The sequence below is a fragment of the Macaca thibetana genome, chromosome 8 (assembly GCF_024542745.1).
Source record: "Macaca thibetana thibetana isolate TM-01 chromosome 8, ASM2454274v1, whole genome shotgun sequence".
Classification (NCBI taxonomy): Eukaryota; Metazoa; Chordata; class Mammalia; order Primates; family Cercopithecidae; genus Macaca; species Macaca thibetana.
In genome coordinates this window covers 20,671,769-20,692,987 of record NC_065585.1, presented here as the reverse complement: position 1 = coordinate 20,692,987, position 21,219 = coordinate 20,671,769, and the positions used below count along the sequence as shown (strand labels likewise).

At 42.8% G+C, this 21,219-nt stretch overlaps 1 protein-coding gene across 27 annotated transcripts in view; it reads left to right on the top strand.

Moving 5' to 3' along the window:
• The window catches only part of NDUFB9 (NADH:ubiquinone oxidoreductase subunit B9), a 576,062-nt gene that overhangs the window by 443,824 nt on the left and 111,019 nt on the right, over nt 1–21,219 (top strand). The window contains exon 1 of one of the 27 annotated variants that reach the window (XM_050801760.1): nt 4,638–4,641. The exons of 24 other annotated variants lie outside the window; for them this stretch is intronic. The gene's annotated coding sequence lies outside the window, so the exon portion shown is untranslated. Of the gene's footprint in view, nt 1–4,637; nt 4,642–5,019; nt 5,025–16,102; nt 16,107–21,219 lie in introns of those variants that run through there. 2 more of the 27 variants (XM_050801732.1, XM_050801750.1) reach the window with 2 other exon arrangements.

The following is a 21,219-nucleotide window of genomic DNA, read 5'->3' as shown; positions in this document are numbered from 1 at the left end:
TGGAGAACCCTGACTAGTACAGTTGCCAAACCTAGCGTTTATTTCTTCTGTTCTGATTTTCCTTCAAATCTCGAACATATGTGAAATAGTGAATGACTCCCTCATTCTTCACTCTAGAAATACTCTCTTTTCTTGACATCTGGGGATACACTCTCCTGATTTTCCTACTATCTATCTAGGAAGAAGGCTATTTCTTCATCTAGCTTTTCTTCTTTTTATTTTTTATTTACTTTTTTTAGAGAGATAGGGTCTAGGCTGGCACAATGGCTCACACCTGTAATCCCAGCACTTTGGGAGGTAAGCCAGGAGCATCACTTGGGTCCAGGAGTTCACGACCTGCCTTGGCAACATAGCAAGACCCCCATTGCTACAAAAAATAAAAAATTAGCTGGGTGTGGTGGTTTGTGCCTGTAGTCCCAGCTACTTGGGAGGCTGAGGCAGGAGGATCACTTGAGTCCAGGAGGTCATGATTGCAGTGAGCCGCGATTGTGCCACCACACTTGGCCTGGGTGACAGAGCAAGCTCACCAAGCTCCACTGGGCCTCCCATGGCCTCTCTGGCCCCTGTCCACACCGAGATTCCTCTCCTGCATGCTCCCTTTTGCTCTTCACTTCAGCCATACAGGCTTCTCTTAGGTTTCCAGAACAGATCAAACTGGTTCCTATTTCAGGGCCTTTGCAGCTGTTGTTTCTTCTGCATGCAACAGGCTATTTCCCCACCTCCCCAAAATTGCACTCTTGTCAAAACCTTTTCTGACCAGCCTACATAGAGTTACTTCTCCCAAATTTACTCTAGATAATGTCATTTCACTTTATTATTTAAAATAGCTATTTTAGTTATCGGAAATCATTTATTTGTATTTTCGTTTACTTTTTATTGTTTTATTATTTATTTATTTATTTTGAGGCAGGGTCTTCCTTTGTTGCCCAGACTGGAGTGCAGTGGTGTGATCATGGCTCACGGCAGCCTCAACCTCCCAGGCCCAAGTCATTCTCCCACTTCAGCCTCCCGGGACCATAGGGGCATCCCACCAAGCCCAGCTAATTTTTTATTTATTTATTTATTTTTGTAGAGATAGGGTCTCCCTATGTTGCCCAGGCTGGTCTTGAACTCCTTGCCCTAAGCAATCCTCTTGCCTAGGCTTTCCAAAGTGCTGGGATTACAGGCATGAGCCACCAGGCCTGGCTAAGATGGTATTTCAATAGGAAGAAAAACCACTGGAAGAATACATCCTTGGAGGAATACAGGTAAGTCAATTTCCTTATTGTTAAAAAGATTAGACTAAATGAGCCCAAAGGTCCCTTTCATTAGACAATTTTGATTCCAAGATTACATGTTGGGCATTTGGTACAGGTGGTGTCTGAAGTTACCGAGAAGTAATTGGGCTCATGGGACACTAGTGTAATTGACACCCCAACTAAGTATTGGCTTTTCTCAGGGCATCGGCAAGGACTTTGTGCCAACTGTCTTTAAAGCTTGATGACTACAGTGTTCATATTAATAGGTTATCTTGTGGCTTAGGAACAGTTTTTCAAAGAGACCAAGAATGCTTTAAATTCTTCCTCAAAAGTACTAGCTTAAGATGTCAAGGCCAAGTACTGAAATAGAAAGAACATTGGTCCTGGAGCCAGAACTGGGACACGTCCTCGCTCTGCTTGCACTATTTGTATCACCTTGGCCACATCATGGAATTCCTCCTATGAGATTTAGATTTTTTTTCACTCTTAAGTAAAATTTTAGCTAAGCAATCTCTAAACTCCCTTTAAGTTTTGAAGACCTGTGATCCAAGATACTGTGAAAGTTTATAAACATGAGCATGTTATTCCTGTGCTTAAAAATTCCCAATGCTTCTATTTGTACTTAAAAGAAAACCTAGACTTCCTATGCTGATTATACAATCGGCATAATCTAGCCCCTGCTTACTTCTCCACCTGATCTCAACCTCTGCCTCTCGTTGTTTTTATAACATGCCAGGCGTGTTGCTGCATCAGAATGGAGCATGTATTACTCCCACCACCTGGGTTATTCTGCGCCCAGATCTTCGCATCACTGGCTCCTCTTTATCATTCCAATTCAGCACAGATGTTACCTCCTGAGAGAGGCCTTTCCCAAACACTCAAGCCCAAGTAGTCTTGGACCTAGTCTGACTGTCCAATACCCCATTGCAGCCCCAGTACCTAGCCTTAGTGCCTGGCACCAAAGTAGATTCTCAATAAATACTTACTAATTTCAGCCCCAGAATCAAGTACAGCTGTTCTCTTTGATTTTTTTTTTTTTTTTTGCATAATCAAGATAGGTAGGTCCCCAAATATGAAAAGATTTTTGGAAAGATGAAACGTAGAAGTCACATTAGCTTCCCCGCCCGCCCCCCCGCCCCCCCAAAAAAATATCTTGTTACAGCGGCCTCAGCTTGAAGAACAATCACTAAAGTGAATGGATAGGGGCCAGTGATGACATCACATAAAAGCCATGGTACTCCAAAAATTAGCCGAGTGTGCTAGTGCAAGTCTATAATCCTAGCTACTTGGGAGGCTGAGACAAGAGGATCACTTGAACCTGGGAGGCGGAGTTTGCAGTGAGTCAAGATCCAGCCTGGGTGACAGAGCAAGATCCTATCTCATAAATAAATTTTTAAAAGTCATGATATTCACCAGGTATTCAAAATATTGACCTTCATCAATAAGCAGGAAAAGACTTAGATAGGTATTATTTATTTACATTCTAATACATTTTACAGTCATTAAATACAACTGTCTTTGTACTTCTCTGCATTTTATTTTATGGATTTAAACTTGTGCAGCTCTTCCATTTACTAGCAGGATGAGCCAGAGCAAATTACTTCCCCTGTTTCCTCATTGATGAAATGAAGATTTAAAAATGTGCATCACAGGGTTGTTACGAGAATTCACTGAGATGATTTTCATAATGAACCATAGAGCACCAGTCTCATAGTAGGTAACCAACAAGATATTCTTTCCATTGCCTGTTTCCCCAAATCCTTATGATTACGGAGTTCTTAATGAATTTCAAGACAATAATCAGTGTATGACATTATGACATTTCCAGACCTGAGTAGTGTTATTAAATCTTAATTGTAGCTACTGCTAAAAATATCTAAGACCAGTTGCTTAATCTGACTTTGACCTTGACATATTTAAATACTGACAGGGTGTTTGGAAGCCTAGTTTCAGTTTTGACTAGTGTTTTCTGAATAGCTTTGGGTAAATAATTTATTGTTTCTATCTATAACAATGTTCCCTTGCCTTTGCATAACCTTCAGTACATAAGTTTAAATGTAATTTATAAAATTGAGATGCTTATTAATAAGAATAAAGAGATAAGGTATTTTCTCAGAAAGCAGGCATAATTAATATTATTGCCTTAATGATTAAACTGTACTTAGTGAACCATACTCTGTCAGAGTCTGAAGTAGTCCCTTGTTAATTAGAATAACCTTTGAAATCATTACCTTTGGGTGTCTATTTGATATCGGCAAGGTGTGACATATTAAGTAGCCAGGTTACCCAGGCTCCAAAGATCAGTGCATTATACATCACCAAATACTTATGAAATGCCTACTTTTCTATAAATTCTTTGAGAGCAGCAGCCATATATTTTTCATCCACTACCATTTATGAATCATCATGATCAGAGATGTATTAAATTTAGTGGTTTGTCTTCAAGGATTTATAAGGAAGATACAAAAATTACACATTTTTTTTACAATGGTTTCCCTTTTCTTAACATAGTTTTCTATAGAAATGTATGCATATGTGTATTTCTATACAAATGCATACTTTTTACAGAAATAACTATATAAATGAAATGGTAATAAAAATATATTAGTAATATGTAACATATTACTCTCTCTATATATACTCTCTCTCTCTATATATATATATATATATTTTTTTTTTTTTTCTTTTTCTTTGAGACAGGGCCTTATTCTGTCACCCAGGCTGGAATGTAGTAGCACAATCTTGGCTCATTGAAACTTCCGCCTCCTGGGTTCAAGCAATTCTCCTGCCAAGGCTTCCTGGGTAGCTGGGACTACAGGCCTGCACCACCATGCCCAGCTAATTTTTGTATTTTTAGTAGAGACGGGGTTTTACCATGTTGCCCAGGCTGGTCTCGAACTCCTGACCTCAAGTGATCCACCTGCCTTGGCCTCCCAAAGTGCTGGGTTACAGGCATGAGCCATCACACCTGGCCAATAATAAGTATATGATATAGTAAACATGCAATGCGTTGTGTTTTTAAGCTAGTCTATAAACTTGAAGTGATCCCAAAATAAAACAACCAAATTGCTACTTCCTTTTGAACATAATACAATATATAAATGTGTTGACTCTTTTTTTTTTTTTTTTAAAGAGACAGGGTCTAGCTCTGTTGCCCAGGCTGGAGTGCAGTGGCATGAACACGGCTCACAGCAGCCTCAACCTCCTGGGCTCAAGCGATCCTCGTGTGTTGGCTCCCTAGGTGCTGGGAACTAGGTGTGAGCCACCATACCCGGCCCATATATTTTAATATATAACAAGATGCCTAAGGATCATCACTAGGCCAGGTTTCCCTCCAAAGTGAATCTTTGGTTCACAACCACTATGTAAATCCCCAAACAGGATGGTGAGACTGACCTGGGGGAAGAGAGAGACAGAAAGCATAGGGAGTTGCCATGAGTCACACTCCAGTGGCAGAAAAGGGACCGGGAGACTTTTGGTTTGTATTCATCTGGCTCCCAGGAAATAATGTTGGTAACAGGCTCTACCAAAGTTAGTGTTTATGATTTATAGGGTGTCTGTCTCTTGTGCATCAGGTATTTACGACCCAGAGTCTATGGGATGTGTCGTGGATTCATCCACCAGACAGAAAGGAGTTCTGGAGTTCAAGAGTGACTGCCCTGAAATTTTAGGCAAAGTCTAGATTGCATATCCATTACTCTGCAGAGGGTCATGCCAAAGCGTTCTGTGACTCAAGAGCCCAAAAGACAGAGTTTCATTTGCCCCCATAATTACTTGGTGAGGGGGATAGTGTGAGGATTATTACCTCAGGGTCCTCCCCCAATCAGGGCCTATGGATAACAATTAATGGTCCCACACAGTCCACCAACCAGCTGCTCAGGTAAGCGGGAGCCAAAGTGCATAGGAGCCCGGAGCAGGACTGCTGTCTGGGGAGCGAAAGCGGGAGAGAACGGCCAACAAGCTGGAGGGAATTCCTCATGGTAACTTTGTGAGAAGGAGTAGAAGAAGAAAGGGGAGCTCAAGTGGAATTGAAGGTGTGATGTGATATAGTAAGAAATATATATTTGTTCTCTGCCCTGAGTCCCTGGCACAGAGCTCCTACAACCCTTGTAATTTGCTGAGCAATAGAGGTGCTAGCTGCATCTTTTGTTGTAACATATTGTTTTTGACTGTGGTTCCTGACACGAACTCCTAAATACTTTGGAGTTTCTTGGGTGATTGGAGCGTCTTTTGTTCTAATGAGGTGGCTCTTGCTGGGTCCCTGGATGGGCGCTGCTTACCAGAAAGACCAAGCCATGATTCGAATCTTGGAGCTTTCAGGCCTGGCGCAGTGGCTCACGCCTGTAATCCCAGCACTTTGGGAGGCCGAGGTGGCTGGATCACCTGAGGTCAGGAGTTCGAGACCAGCCTGGCCAACATGGTGAAACCCCAGTCTCTACTAAAAATACAAAACTTAGGCCGGGCGTGGTGGCTCACGCCTGTAATCCCAGCACTTTGGGAGGCCCAGCAGGCGGATCACGAGGTCAAGAGATGGAGACCATCCTGACCAACCTAGTGAAACCTGGTATCCACCAAAAATACAAAAATTAGCTGGGCATGGTGGCGCAGGCCTGTAGTCCCAGATACTGGGGAGGCTGAGGCAGGAGAATTGCTTGAACCCGGGAGGTGGAGATTGCAGTGAGCCGAGATCGCGCCAATGATCTCGTTGTGAGACTCCATCTCAGAGAAAACACACACACACACACACACACACACACACACACACACACACACAATTAGCAGGGCATGGTGGCACGCACCTGTAATCCCAGCTGCTAGGGAGGCTGAGGCAGGAGAATTGCTTGAACCCGGGAGGCGGAGGTTGCAGTAAGCCGAGATTGCGCCACTGCACTGGCAACAGAGCGAGACTCCTTCTCAGAAAAAAAAAGAAAAAAAAAAAAAAACACAATTAGCAGGGCGTGGTGGCGCGCACCTCTAATCCCAGCTGCTAGGGAGCTGAGGCAGGAGAATTGCTTGAACCTGGGAGGCTGAGGTTGTAGTGAGCTGAGATAGTGCCACTGCACTCCAGCCTGGGTGACAAAGGGAGACTCCATTTCAAAAAAAAAAAAAAACTAAAAAAAAGGCCAGATGCGGTGGCTCATGCCTGTAATTCGGGCACTTTGGGAGGCCGAGGCGGGCGGATCACATGAGCTCAGGAGTTCACGACCAGCCTGAGCAACACAGTGAAACGCCATCTCCACTAAAATACAAGTTAGCTGGGCGTGGTGGCCTGCGCCTGTAGTCCCAGCTAGTTGGGAGGCAAAGGCAGGAGAATTGCTTGAATCCGAGAGGCGAAGGTTGCAGATTACGCCGCTGCACTCCAGCCTGGCTGGCAGAGAAAGACTCCATCTCAAAAATAAATAAATAAATAAATAACTTGGGTTAAGTGCGTAACACTATAAGTTGACTAAAGGTAAGTACTATTTTATAGGTCTTGCCATATCTCACAGTATTTATCTCAGTGTACAATTAGGGGCTCAATAAGTATTTTGTTTGTATATTATGTTCACAGCCACCACTATGAGGAGAAAAATAAAATTTTAAAATGATATGGTTATAAAAATAAACAATAATAAATTATATCCATTATTATAAATAATAAATATGTGTTATATTGTATATTATAATTATAATAAACAATAATACATTAAAATCAAATTAATTGTTTTGCACCATTAGTTAATGGTTAATTAATGATTGATGCACAAAAAAAATCGGGCAATTTTTTTTGAAGCAAAGATGCAGTCAAATGAATGTGTAGATAAATACTGCAAGCAGTGGTGCTATTATTCTGATTAAAATTCAGGGAGTTCGCTGTACACGATGGCTCACATCCAGCATTTTGGGAGGCCGAGGTGGGAGGATCACCTGAGGTCAGGAGTTTGAGACCAGCCTGACCAACACAGTGAAACCCCGTCTCTACTAAAAATACAAAAATTAGTCAGGTGTGGTGGCTTATGCCTGTAATCCCAGCTATTTGGGAGGCTGAGGTGGGAGAATCACTTGAACCTGGGAGGCAGAGCTGAGATTGTGTTACTGCACTCCAGCCTGGGCAATAGAGCGAGACTCTGTCTCAAAGGAAAGGAAAGGAAGGGGAGGGGAGGGAAGGGAAAGAAAGGAAAAGAAATTCAGGGAGTTCAAACTCCTGTGTGAGGGGGAAGATGATTTGCATAAAGGCACATCCACATAAAAAGTGGCACATTCAGCAATGCACTCAGCATTCTTGATTTCCAGAATTAAGATTTGCCACTACTCTATGCTGCTGTGTTGGAGAGTAGTGAGAAGTAAGACAGGACAGGTGGAGCCTGAGGGGGTTTGGGCCTTGAGAATCCAAACTAAGGTACCTGAGTAGAGGAGCATCACAGAAGAGGCACTAGCCAATGGAGGAAAGCTATCATGGGTTTACACAATGAAGAAAGAATTGATTTCTAGGCCAGGCACAGTGGCTCATGTCTGTAATCCTAGCACTTTGGGAGGCCGAGGCATGCAGATCACCTGAGGTCAGGAGTTTGAGACCAGGCTGGCCAACATAGTGAAACCTCTACTAAAAAAAAAAAAAAAAAAAAAAAAAAAAACAAATATTAGCCAGGCATGGTGGTGCATGCCTGTAATCCCAGCTACTCAGGAGGCTGAGGCAGGAGAGTTGCTCGAGCCCACCACTGCACTCCAGCCTGGGCGACAGAGCAAGACTATGTCTCTAAAAAAAAAAAGAAGAATTGATTCCATTCTATAATCAGTAAACATCTGATGGTTTGACAAGTATTCAGCATCAGAATGAGAAATTTTGTATTTGGTAGTTTATAATAAACACTAAAGATAAATAGGAAATATGACAATGTGGCCCACATTTGATAGCAGACACCTGTGCCTAATGGATGATGGGTGTCTGCCAACATTCATAAGCTTCAAAGATGCATCCCAGCCACAGACATAAAGCACTGATATATAGGATGTCCTTGGGTACACAGGGCAGGTTCCTATGCTAGGGACATATCTAGCTCTAATTTCTCAGCAACGTTGTGTACTTTTCAGTGTAGAGGTCTTATACACCTCCATTAGATGTATCCCATAGTATTTTATGTTTCTGATGCAATTATAAATTATTTTAAAATTTTCATTCCATTTAAGTTTCTTTACCTTTCCCTTTTAAAATACAATTCTTTTAAGTATTTACATATATTGAACATCACATTAGATAACATATAAATTTTTTTAACCATCAAATATGAAACTCTCAGTTTTAGAGACTTTCTTAAAACTTGAAAAGTGTTGCTGTGGTAAAGAAAGAGGGGAAAAATATTTGCATAGAGACACAGTTGAAAATATGAATTCCCTTATTATGACCATAATTTTTTGTTAAGACATGGAACCAGAAGATTTTGTATCAGAATATAATTGATTTTATACCAGCAATCAGTGATAAGACATATGATTCATAATAGCTAGCTAGTTGTACTCTCATCTGATAGTTTTTTATTCCAGATACAAAGGAAAATTTAATATACCAAATTTAATTTGCCACTGGTAACCATTATAAAATTGAAGACAGTTCTTCAAGAATATTTTGGTTTTCAAAACAAAGCCATATGAAAAGATGCAAAAACATTCTTAAACATCCAAAAGGTAATTAAGAACGTTATATAATATAATTTAAATACTATAAAAAGTAACATAAAGTTAAAGCACCAGATTGCCTACTTATTTCAAAAAGTTATCAAAAAGAAAAAGACGTGTGTGGCAGACATTAATTGCCTACTAAAAATCCATTCTTCCCTGCTTTCTTATTAATACAGTTTGTTGGTTGGTTGGTTGGTTTTGAGACAGAGTCTCGCTCTATTGCCCAGGCTGGAGTGCAGTGGCACAATCTCGGCTCACTGCAACCTCCGCCCCCTGGATTGAAGCGATTCTCCTGACCCAGCCTCCGGAGTAGCTGGGACTAAAGGCATACGCCACCACCTGGCTACTTTTTATATTTTTACTAGAGACGGGGTTTCGCTATATTGGCCAGACTGGTCTCGAACTCCTGACCTCAAGTGATCTGCTTGCCTCGGCCTCCCAAAGTGCTGGGATTACAGCCGTGAGCCACTGCGACCAGCCTATACAGTTCTGATTAGTGAGGATGTCAATGTCCCCTGTTACAGCGTACCTCCCCAGACTCCTTTGCTATTGGTGACCAGTAACCCACCTCTGGCCAATGAGAAACGAGTGGAATTCACTGGGTGGAACTCCTAAGGAAGTATATTAAAGATGGCCGACTCAGCAGCAGGCCTCTCGAGTTTCTCCCTTACTCTTTTCCCTGTTTCCTTCCCAGAATGTAGCTCAGTGCTTAGAGATGGAGCAGCCATTTTGACACCATGAGAATAAAAATATATAAGAAAGCCAGAAGGATCTCTGGTCTCAGATGGCAGCATGAAGCTGCCATTACTACCCTCGTTTACCTACTTCCGGACCTGTTTCTATGAGGAAAAGAGAAAAACTAAAACCTTTTGGTTAATCAACTATGTCGGGAAGGTCCTCGCCATCAAGATTTCTGATTCAGTGGATTGGAGGTAGGAACCAGGAACTTACATCTTTCACATGAACCCCAGATGATTCCCATGCCAGTAATGCCAGGATTATCCTACAGAAACTCTCCTTTGGTAGGTGTGAACTGGAAATTTAATGTTAACTGGGGAGTCAAGAAGATTATGAACTTGGGTGGAGGGGTAGCAAGTCAAATGATAAATTGCCAGTGGCATACAGAGGTTTACCAATGACTGCTTAGGCTTGATGTTATGATTCACTAACATTTTCCTTGAATTTTCTAAATTATGCTATGTCACAGAGAAATGAATGCTGATGGTAAAACTGTAAACTGTTTGCAGCAGCAGATTAAGTCCTTCAATCCTGGTTTAACTTTATTATGAAATCCCATTGAATAACTGAAACCAGAGTATATCTTCCTGAGGACAGTTGCTCTATAAAATATTGTGTTGGGTGACTTATACCAGGAAATATAAGATCTATTTGATTCACAGAAATGCAGTTCAGGCAGTTCTGTTTCTAAAAGGCAATACTAAATATAATAAATGGATGCCACACCGGTTTAAATGGATAAATGGTTTTCATTGTCAACATCAATGCCAAAAAATTCAATTTGTTTCTTCCTGAGATTATTATCTTATTTAGATATTAACCCATTTTATTTATTTATGTATTGACTCAGGATCTGGCTCTGTATCCCAGGCTGGAGTGCAGAGGTGCTGTCATGGCTCACTGCAGCCTCAAAGTCCTGGGCCCAAAGGATCCTCCCACCTCAGCCGCTGGAGTACCTGGGGACTACACGTGTGTGCCACTATGCCCAGCTAATTTTTTTTTAAAGATGGGGTCTCGACCGGACGCGATGGCTCACGCCAGCACTTTGGGAGGCCAAGGCGGGCAGATCACTTGAGGTGGGGAGATCAAGACCATTCTCGCCAACAGGGTGAAATGCCATCTCTACTAAAAATACAAAAATTAGCTGGGCGTGATGGCGCGTGCCTGTAATCCCAGCTACCCGGGAGGCTGAGGCAGGAGAATCGCTTGAACCAGGGAGTCAGAGGTTGCAGTGAGCTGAGATCGTGCCACTGCACTCCAGCCTGGTGACAGAGCAGAGTGAGACTCCATCTCAAAAAAAAAAACAAAAAACAAAAAACATGGGATCTCACTATGTTGCCCAAGGTAGCCTCAAACTCCTAGGCTCAAGCAATCTTCCCAAAGTGCTGGGATTACAGACATGAGCCGCTGCACCTGGCCCCCAGTTTTATTTTTTAACCATGATAGCTGTAGCTTTGTCTAGCTATGACAGCTCCTTTCTTAAAACAAATCCAGCAACATACTGTTGTTACACAAAGATAGGCTAATGCTATTTTTCCTTTTCTTTATAAGATAGTAAGCTCCTTAATGATTTTTTTTTTTTTGAGATGGGTATCTCACTATGCCACCCAGGTTGATCTCAAACTTCTAGGTTCAAGCAATCCTCCCCTCTCAGCCTCCCCAGTAGCTGAGATTACAGGTGTGCACCACCACACCCAGTTCAGCTAATGCATTTAGAAGTAAACTTTATTGAGATGTAGGATTACAATTCTTACATTGAAAAGTTTCGTAAAGTGTGTATATAGCAGGTATAAAATTGTTACAGTTTAATTCTACCTGTTTTTGGTGGTATGGGGTAGGTGGGTCTCACTCTGTCACTCAGGCTCCATGGAGTGCAGTGGCGTGATCTCAGCTCACCACAACTTCTGCCTCCTGGGTTCAAGTGATTCTCCTGCCTCAGCCTCCCGAGTAGCTGGGACTACAGGTGCCCGCCACCACCATGCCCAGCTAATTTTTGTATTTTTAGTAGAGATGGGGTTTCACTATGTTGGCCAGGCTAGTCTCAAACTCCTGACCTCAGGTGATCTGCCCGCCTCGGCCTCCCAAAGTGCTGGGATCACAGGCATGAGCCACCGCACCCGGCCAGAATTCTTTCTTATGCAAGAGTTAGGCACTTAAATGTGCTCAGGTATAGACAGAAATTAACTTTATAAGTGTCTTAAATTATCCATGCAGTGTAATACAAATAATAGTTGTCCCTGGTCTTCAAAGATATGAATCCTTAAATACAGAATCCATACTTTCACCCTTTCAGAACTAAAAAGGAACTGAGAAGAACTGACTGACAGGTTCAGACTGCCCGTATCTGCCAAGGGCAGGGCATTCAGAGGAAAAGAAGGAAGTCATGGCCCTGCAGTGGTTCAGTCTGTTGGGGATGACAGCTTGTAAACAAGTAATTATAGTGGCTGTATCACGGGCCCATAAAGGAGAAAGCTGTGAGTTTGAGCCAGGGAGAAGGGGAGGCAGCTCGGGAAGACATCTGAGAGGACGTACTGGCATGGGAGCCAAATTGTAAAGGATGGCAAAAATAAGTCTGTGTGTGCTGCTCGGACGGAGGAAGGGCGCGACATGGGTCAGGGATCATTTTCCAAGGCCAAAGCACAGGGTGTTTTTGAAGAGGGGCTAGATATCATGTCAGAAAGATTAAGCCCACAGTGCAAAGCCTCTCAAACACAATGCCAAGAAATTTTAACTTTATTCTGTAAATAATGGGCAGCCATTGAAGGATATCCAGCAGGAAAATGAATTGACCAGATACGCATGTGAGAAAATTTCCTCTGATTATATTTGTTGTTTACAGTCCTTTTTGTATATCGGTCAGTATGAGAACCTTGGTAAAGAAATTGACCCCTTAACATAACCACTCTAATTTCTTTATATTTCCTCTGAAATTAGCACACAAAATAAGAACAACTTCCCACGTACCTCTATATAGTGTTCTGATTATGAACCATAGAGACTTCTCTGAAATTTTTTTTTTTTAAATCAATGCAAGGCCAGGTGCAGTGGCCACCTATAATCCCAGCACTTTGGGAGGCCGAGGCAGGCGGATCACTTGAGGTTAGGAGTTCAAGACCAGCCTGGCCAACATGGTAAAACCTTGTCTCTACTAAAAATACAAAAATTAGCTGGGCTTGGTGGCGGGTGCCTGTAATTCCAGCTACTGGGGAGGCTGAGGCAGGAGAATCACCCCAGGAAATGCAACCCCAGGTTGCAGTGAGCAGAGATAGCGCCACTGCACTCCAGCCTGGGTGACAGAGTGAGACTTTGCCCCCCAAAAAAAAAATTCATGTAAAAAGGAATGTATTCTTTTAATCTTTTTTAATTTTTACTTTTTTGGTAGAGAGGGAGTCTAGCTGTGTTACCCAGGCTGGTCTTAAACTTCTTGCCTCAAGCAGTCCTTCTGCTTCAGCCTCCCACAGTGCTGGGATGATAGGGGTGAGCCACCACACCTGACCCCAAAAAATAATTTAATAGAAACTATGTATCCAGTTCTTTTCATTTATGTAGTTCCTAAGGCCAGTTTTTAAGTGGATCTATATAGAGAAAATGTTACTGTGAGAATGTAAATAACCGCTAATGGTGAAAATAATGAAAAGTAAGCTCAAATCTCTAGTAATTGTGCAATACTTGCAATTACATGACACTGATTTGATTGTTCTACACAAAGGAAATTTAGAATCAAACCCAGTTATAAATGAACCAATTTGTAGGATTGGAGTCCTGAATAATTATCCCATCTGTCCACAGACCAGACAGAGGGGCAGCCTGTTTATCTATATTTATCGTATACATATGTGTGCATTTATGGACTATAAAACCACAAATAGAGATAATCTCTAAACTGAACATACTTTGAAACACAATCCAAAATTCAAATAGTAGGCTGAGTACAGTGGCTCACGCCTGTAACCCCAGCACTTTGGGAGGCCGAGGCAGGCAGATCACCTGAGGTCAGGAGTTCGAGACCAACCTGGCCAATATGGCAAAATCCCGTCTCTACTAAAAATACAAAAATTAGCCAGGAATGATGGCACATATCTGTAGTCCCAGCCACTCAGGAGGCTGAGGCAGGAGAATCACTCAAACCCAGGAGGAGGAGGTTGCAGAGAGCCAAGATCGTGCCACTGTACTCCAGCCTGGGCAAAAAGAGCAAAACTCCATCTCAAAAAAACAAAAACAAACAAACAAAAAATGATGCTATGGCTACATTCCTTCTGAAGGCTTCAGAGGAGAATCCATTTCCTTCCCCTTCATAGCTTCTAGAAACTTCCTGCATTCCTTGGCTAGTGGTTGTTTCTTTGCCTCATTCCAGCCTCTTGCTTCTGTAGTCACACCTCCTACTACTCACTTTGTTCCTCCTGCCTTTCTCTCATAATAACCCTGTGATTCCACTAGGCCCACACAAGTAATCAAGACTAATCTCCCCATCTCAAAATCCTCAATTTAATAACAACTGCGAAGCCCCTTTCACTGTGTAAGAACACATTCACAGTTCCGGGAGTTAGACCATGGACATCTTCGGAGAACCATTATTCAGCCTCCCATAAGGTCTAATGTTCCTGAAAATCTCCTGTGTTGCATGAAACTTATTTTGAAGGTGACCAATCTGAACATCCCCAAGAGGCCAAGCCCACAGTGCTTCACTAGAAAGGCCTCCTGGACCATCTCATTTCAGGCTAGCAAATCCTGACAGGCTCTAAACAAATATTGTTATTCATATACTTTATTAGTATTCAGGAAAAAAGCAGTGGACACTAGAAAAGAGGATCGATTTATTCTTATTCGCTTTGTTTTCTTTTTGTTTTGTTCTGTTTTGTTTTGTTTTGAGACAGAGTCTCGCTCTGGTGCCCAGGCTGGAGTGCAGTGGTGCAATCTTGGCTGATTGCAAGCTCCTCCTCTCAGGTTCAAGCAATTCTCCTGCCTTAGCCTCCCGAGTAGCTGGGACTACAGGTGCATGCCAGGCCCGCCTATTTATTTATTTATTTTAGTAGAGACAGGGCTCCACCGTGTGAGCCAGGATGGTCTCCATCTCCTGACCTCATGATCCGCCAACCTCAGCCTCCCAAAGTGCTGGGATTACAGGTGTGCACCACCATGCCCAGCTTCGCTTTGAATTCTTTCCTGATATACAAGTCTGTGGCCTGGGTCTCTGAGCACAGGGTGCCTTTCCTGGAATCCTGGAGGAACAGAATTGGGGGATCCAATCTTGTCATCTGTTGATCAATATCTTCTATGGTTCCGTATCACCTTCTGGACTAAGCCCAAGGCCTGCATAGTCTTTCCAAAGCCTTTTGAGATCTGACCCATGTCTATCATCAATTCTCCCTGAGCACCCCCTAGTGGTACATTAGGTACTAGCACTACCAAAGTCCTGTTGATGTCCAATCACCCATATGCTCTCCACCCCCACTCCCCCACCTACCATGCTTACGGACACATTGTTCCCTCTGCCTAAATGACCATCTGGCAAATGAACCTTGTCTGTGAGCGAACGTTTCCTTTAATGTATCCTACCTCACTGCCTTAGTAAAACATGCCCCCAGATTATGGGTTCTCCTCTCTATCTGCTCGACAGCACCCGTGATTCTGTAATTATTCAAGTGAGGACCAGCTACATAATTTGTGGGGTCCAGTGCAAAATAAAAATGAGGGGTCCCCCTGCTCTAGGGTGACGGCATCTGTTTGCCATGTACCTGGATGCAACTGGCCCCTGGGGAGCTGCCCTTGCCCCATCCTCTTAAGCCATGGCACGGCCCTGCATCCCCAATACCAAATCTGACTCCAAAACTGTGGGGTGTGACATAGAAGTGACTGAACACTTCCTGGGGAGCCGGTGGGGGACACTTCAGTCACCACACAGCACACCTTCGTCAAAATGCAGCTCACAGCTTCTCCCCCAGGTGCCTTCCCACTGCTGCGGGCCTTTGCTCCTTCACCTCCAACATCTCTCAAAATTAGAATCCCTCCTCCTGCTTGGAGCGATTCAGCTCTGCGTGCAGCTTGTACATGTCTGTTCCCTGGCAAAACAAGAGCTGGGTAGTTTAGCCAAGCGGCACTCCCTCGAGTCCACTGCAGATCCTTCATTCACCCCATCACATGCAGAGGGGTTCTGAGTAAAAACAAAACGTTCTGCTTCTCAAGCCAGTGTGGCAAACACTCAGCCAAGCCTCAAGATCCTTCCAGGGAGAGCGTAGGTAGACGGTATCCTGCTCGTGAGGCAGGGGTAGTCCAAGGGCTGACCCGCCTGCTGCCTGCTCCTCCTGGCCCCTGGCCAGGCGGCAGCTGGACTCCCTCTGGACCTGCATCCTCGCCCCAGCAGAAGTCTTTTGTCCAGGGGGCAAAAAGCCAGAGATTCTGCAGCAAGAATTCAAAGCAAACACAACAAAACGAAATTCATGGAAAGTAGATGACTGCTAAGATATGGCATGGGGGCCTGGAGGGAGCCTCCGGCTCTGACCTGCTCTGGGATGGGCCTTCTGCTTGCACATTGCTTCGTTTCTGCCTCTGACGCTGGAGCTCACAGAGATGACTTCCTTGTCCTGGTTCTCAATGGAGCTGTAGCTGATGCTGGCATTACCATGCCTCCCCACATGCCCAGTCCCCTCGCTCCAAAATCCTACTGGCTGTAACAGAGGATACCTTTGAACCAAGATTCTGTTTGAATCATCCTTTACGTTGTTTTCTTTCCGAAGGCCCCCTCATGTACCCTCCCTAACCCACAAACCTGTTAACATTGTCTTAAGGTGAAATGGCTGTAAAATCATTATTTAACTAATACATTTATCTGTATTCCTCTTTCAAAAAAAAATGAGGAGTCTCTAGTTCAAAAACTATTAAGCATTTCAAGACAGCAAGAGAAGAGCATTAAACTGAGCACAGGGTCCTCCTGAGCCCCGTGCATGTACGACTGCCCAGCTTGCACACCCACGATGCCTGCCCTGACCCTAGCGTGTGTGTACTAAGGACAAGGACAGAAACTGCATCTATGATCCATGCGTTCTCCAGGCCTTGGTCAGTGCCCCCCGACCCCTGCACACACACACACACACATAGACACAAAAATGACAGCTGAGTGGATGTACAAATGAATGAATGAGCAATGTTGAGGATAGTTTTTAATCTACAGAAGACTGTATGTATGTAGTGGTTTCCTAAGGCTGCTATAACAAATGGCCACAACTCAGTGGCTTAAAACAACAGAACTTTATTTTCTCGTAGTTCTGGAGGCTGGAAGTCCAAAGTGAAGGTGCTGGCAGGGCCACTCTCCCTCTGAAGGCTCTAGAGAAGAATCCTTCCTTGCCTCTTCCTAGATTCTGGCAGCTCTGGCTATCCTTGGTGTTCCTTAGATTGCAACCACATCACTCTCATCTCTGACTCCACTTTCACATGGCATTCTTCCCTCTGCGTGTATCTTCAGGCATCTCCTCTTCTTATAAGGGCACCAATCATTAGATTGAATGCCCACCTGAATCCAGTATAACCTCATCTTAACTATTTACATCTGTAAAGACCCCCATTTCCAAATAAGATCACATTCTGAGATTCCAGATGAACGTGAATTTGAGGGTGGGCACTCACTATTCAACCCACTACATTTGTTAATAGGATATTCTTCAGAATGCCCCAAGGGTATTGGTTGCTGATATATGTTTAACAATGATGTGACTTGTAACTTCATTTTATTTGCCAAGGGAACCTCGAAGGATCCATAAAACCGTACAGGCTGTAAAGAGGCATGTATAATAAATGAAGTATAACCTGGGGAACTAAACATTTTTAGATGTGGTCATGCAACCAATTATTGTTGAAATATCTTGGAAATGTGAAGGGCAACAACAACAACAAAAATAAATGGGAAGATGCCCAATTTTCCATAGAAAACTTAAGTGAAATCCAGGAACTGCCAAGTTTTCCACCTGCATTTATACAATGGCTTCCTGGGTTAGGGCTTCCTCTAGCAGAGCCCTAACACCGATGGTTCCCCTCCTTCTAGGTGGAGACTAGGGGAAAGTCCAGCATGGTTAGAATGCCCTTGAGGCTCAGCAGTTTGCATAAATTGTTTATTAAGGGTTAGGAACAGTCTATCACTTTACATATGTTAAGTAGATAAGGATCTCAGCCAGGCCTCTTGGGAATTTTAATTAAAATAAACTGTTAACATTTATTTTTATTTGTGGAATGTTTATTGTTTCATTAATTGTTTAAGCTATCACAGAAGCATGGAGGGTTTAAGGTTTTGTTAATGTGTTCCCCTGTAAAAGAAAGAGGAGAATGTTGGTTGGGTAATAAGAGGAATCATGTTTAATACTCATTTGATAGTAAAATAGTTTAATACTCATTTGATAGTAAAAACAAGGGGCGTATGGACCATTTCCCATTCCCCAGGTGCCCAGCCAAGTCACTTGGCCTCTTTTATTATTTATTTATTTATTTTTGAGACAGAGTCTTGCTCTGTCACCAAAGCTGGAATGTAGTGGCACAATTTCAGCTCACTGCAACCTCCACCTCTTGGGTCCAAGCAAATCTTGTGCCTCAGCCTCCCAAATAGCTGGGACTACAGGCATGATCCACAATATATAGCTAATTTTTGTATTTTTAGTAGAGACGGGTTTTCACCATGTTGGCCAGGCTGGTCTCAAACTCCTGACTTCAAATGACGCACCTGCCTTGATTCCCAAAGTCCTGAGATTACAGGTGTGAGCCACCATGCCAGGCCAGATCACTTAGTCTCTTAAGTCACTTAGTCTGCCTTTAACATGAGAAGCAGAGACATAAAGGCTTTACATTAGAACTTCTGACTCACAGCCAGGCTCAGTTGTTACTGCCAGAACTGTTATTCCAGAACTTTGGGAGGCTGAAGCTAGAAGATTCCTTGAGGCCAGGAGTTCAAGAACAGCCTAGGCAACATAGCAAGACCCCATTGCTACACAAACTTTTTAAAAACAATCTCAGCTTCTTGGGAGACAGAGGCAAGAGGATCACTTGAGGAAAGGAAAGAAAAACTTCTGAGTCAAGAAAGAAAGAGAGAGAAAAGAAAGAAAGAAAAGAAAAAGAAAGGAAGGAAGGAAGGAAAAAAAAGAAAAGAGAGAGAAAGAAAGGAAGAAGAAGGAGGAGGAGGAGAAGGAAGGAAGGAAAAGAGGAAGGAAGAGAAAAAGGAGGGAGGGAAGGAGAGAAAGAAGAAAGAGAAAGGAAGAAGAGGAGGAGAGGAAGGAAGGAAGGAAAAGAAAGAAAGGAAGAAAGAAAAGAGAGAGAAAGAAAAAAGGAAGGAAGGAAGGAGAAAGGAAAGGAAAGAAAAGAGAAAAGAAAAGAAAAAGGAGGAAGACTGACTTTTGAGTCACCTAATGCTAATAGAGTTCTGTGGGCATCCATGCTGTCTTGTTCCACCTTACCACCCCTTCCCCTGTTTCCTCCAAGTGCAGCAGAAAATGCCGCAGCCCCTCAATCAATCAACCATGCTAGTTTGTGGTGGATTTATTTGTAGGGAGCTGATGGCTCTCGTCTTTTCTCTCAAGATTCATTTCCCTGAAATGGGCTGTAGACTGGAACTGCTTTGCTGCCTCAGTGTTGCCAATGCCCCTTGTCTGGAATGAATTCCTCTGGTGTAGCCTCAAGGGCATTGTTAGGAAGTATGGTAAGATAAATCTCTGTTACTGTCAGGTTGTGTCCTTAGATGAGAATACCCCATCTCATGGGCTGAGTATCTCAACCCCACCATACACAAAATGGAGCAAAGATTTTTATCCAGGACTGGATCTAGGACAATGGGAGATTACTAGGACCCAACACCATTTATTTCATCATTCATTCCCTTGTGTCTTCCTTTTTCATGTATTCACTCAATCAGGAAGTATTTATTGAATGTTTGCTATGTACTGGTCACTGTGCTAAGCTCTGGAAGAGACAGTGATGAATAAGGTTAAATAAGACAGTGATGAATAAGGCCATTCTGTTTCCTTCCTTGACTTGCTGGAAGAGAATGGAAGTACATAATATATAAGTAATGAGCAAGTAAAGAAGAGAGCAGGTTATAAGAATGCACTAAGGAAATAAAGAGGATACCGAGAAAAATCAGCTTGGGAAAGGCACTTTCCCAAGTGCCTTTGGTGGCACTTGGTGGCCAGGTGGGCAGGTGAGGCCGCTCTGAATGAGGAGGTGACATTTGAGCTGAGACTCATGAATGAAAAGGGAGCCCTGTGAAGATCTGAAGGACAGCATCCCCAAGAGGGGAAGCAGGGATAAATGCTGTCAGACAGCAGAAGATCTGGATCATTTTAAGAACAAACTGCAGACCAATGTGGCTGGAGGAGAGTGAGCAAGGGTGAGATTGATGTGAGATCAGTTTATAAGGCTGGGCAGGGGCCAGACTGTGCTGGACTTAGAGGGGGCATGTGGACAATGGCCTAAGTACAATGGGAAGACAGTGGAGGGTTTTAAGTGCGTGGAAAATGAATTCCAGGTACAAATGAGGATTGCAGTTTCTGATTAGAAATCTGGACCAGAGATAATAGTGACTGTACTAGGGTGAAGAAATAGGTGTGGAGAGTTGTGGACACATTCAAGATATGCTTTAGATTAGAGTAAACAAACCTTGCTGACAGAATGGTTGTAGAGAATTAGGAAAGGAAAGATGCAAGGATGACTCTTATAACTTTTTGAAAATCTGGGCAACCAAGGCATCAAAGAAGAAATAGAAGAGAAATTATAAAATATCTTGAGACAAAAATGAAAACAGAAGATACCAAAACTAACAGGATACAGCAAAAGCACTACTGAAAGAGAAATTCAGAGCGAAAAATACCTACATTAAAAGAGAAGAAAGATCTCGAATAAGCAACCTAACTTTACATTTCAAGGAACTAGGAAAAGAAAAACAAATCTAAGCCCAAAGTTAGGAGAAGGAAAGAAATAATAAAAATTAGAGCAGAAATAAATGGAATAGAAAATGAAAAGCAATGGGAAAAAAAATCAACAAAACTAAGAGTTGATTTTTTGAAAAGATAAACAAAATTGACAAACCCTTACCAAGACTAACTAAAAAAGAGAACACTCAAATAAACAAAATCACAAATGAAAGAAGAAACTTTACAACTGGTCCTACAGAAATAAAAAGCATAATAAGCGACTACTATGAATGGTTGTGTGTCTATAAACTAGATAACCTGGAAGAAATGGGTAAGTTCCCAGAAACCTACAACTAAGACTAAGTCACAGAGAAATAAAAGGTCTGATCAGTACCATGAAGATTGAATTACTAACCTGAAACCTCCCAAGAAAGAAAGGCCCAGGACTAGAGGGCTTCACTGGTGAATTCTACCAAACATATAAAGAAGAAATGACACCAATCCTTCTCAAACCTTGAAAAAATTGAAGAGGAAAGAACATTTCCAAACTCATTTTATGATGCCAACATTACATTGATATCAAAGCCAGACAGAGATATCCCAAGAAAAGAAAACTATTGGCCAGGCATGGTGGCTCACGCCTGTAATCCAGCACTTTGGGAGGCCGAGGTGGGTAGATCACCTAAGGTCAGGAGTTCAAGACA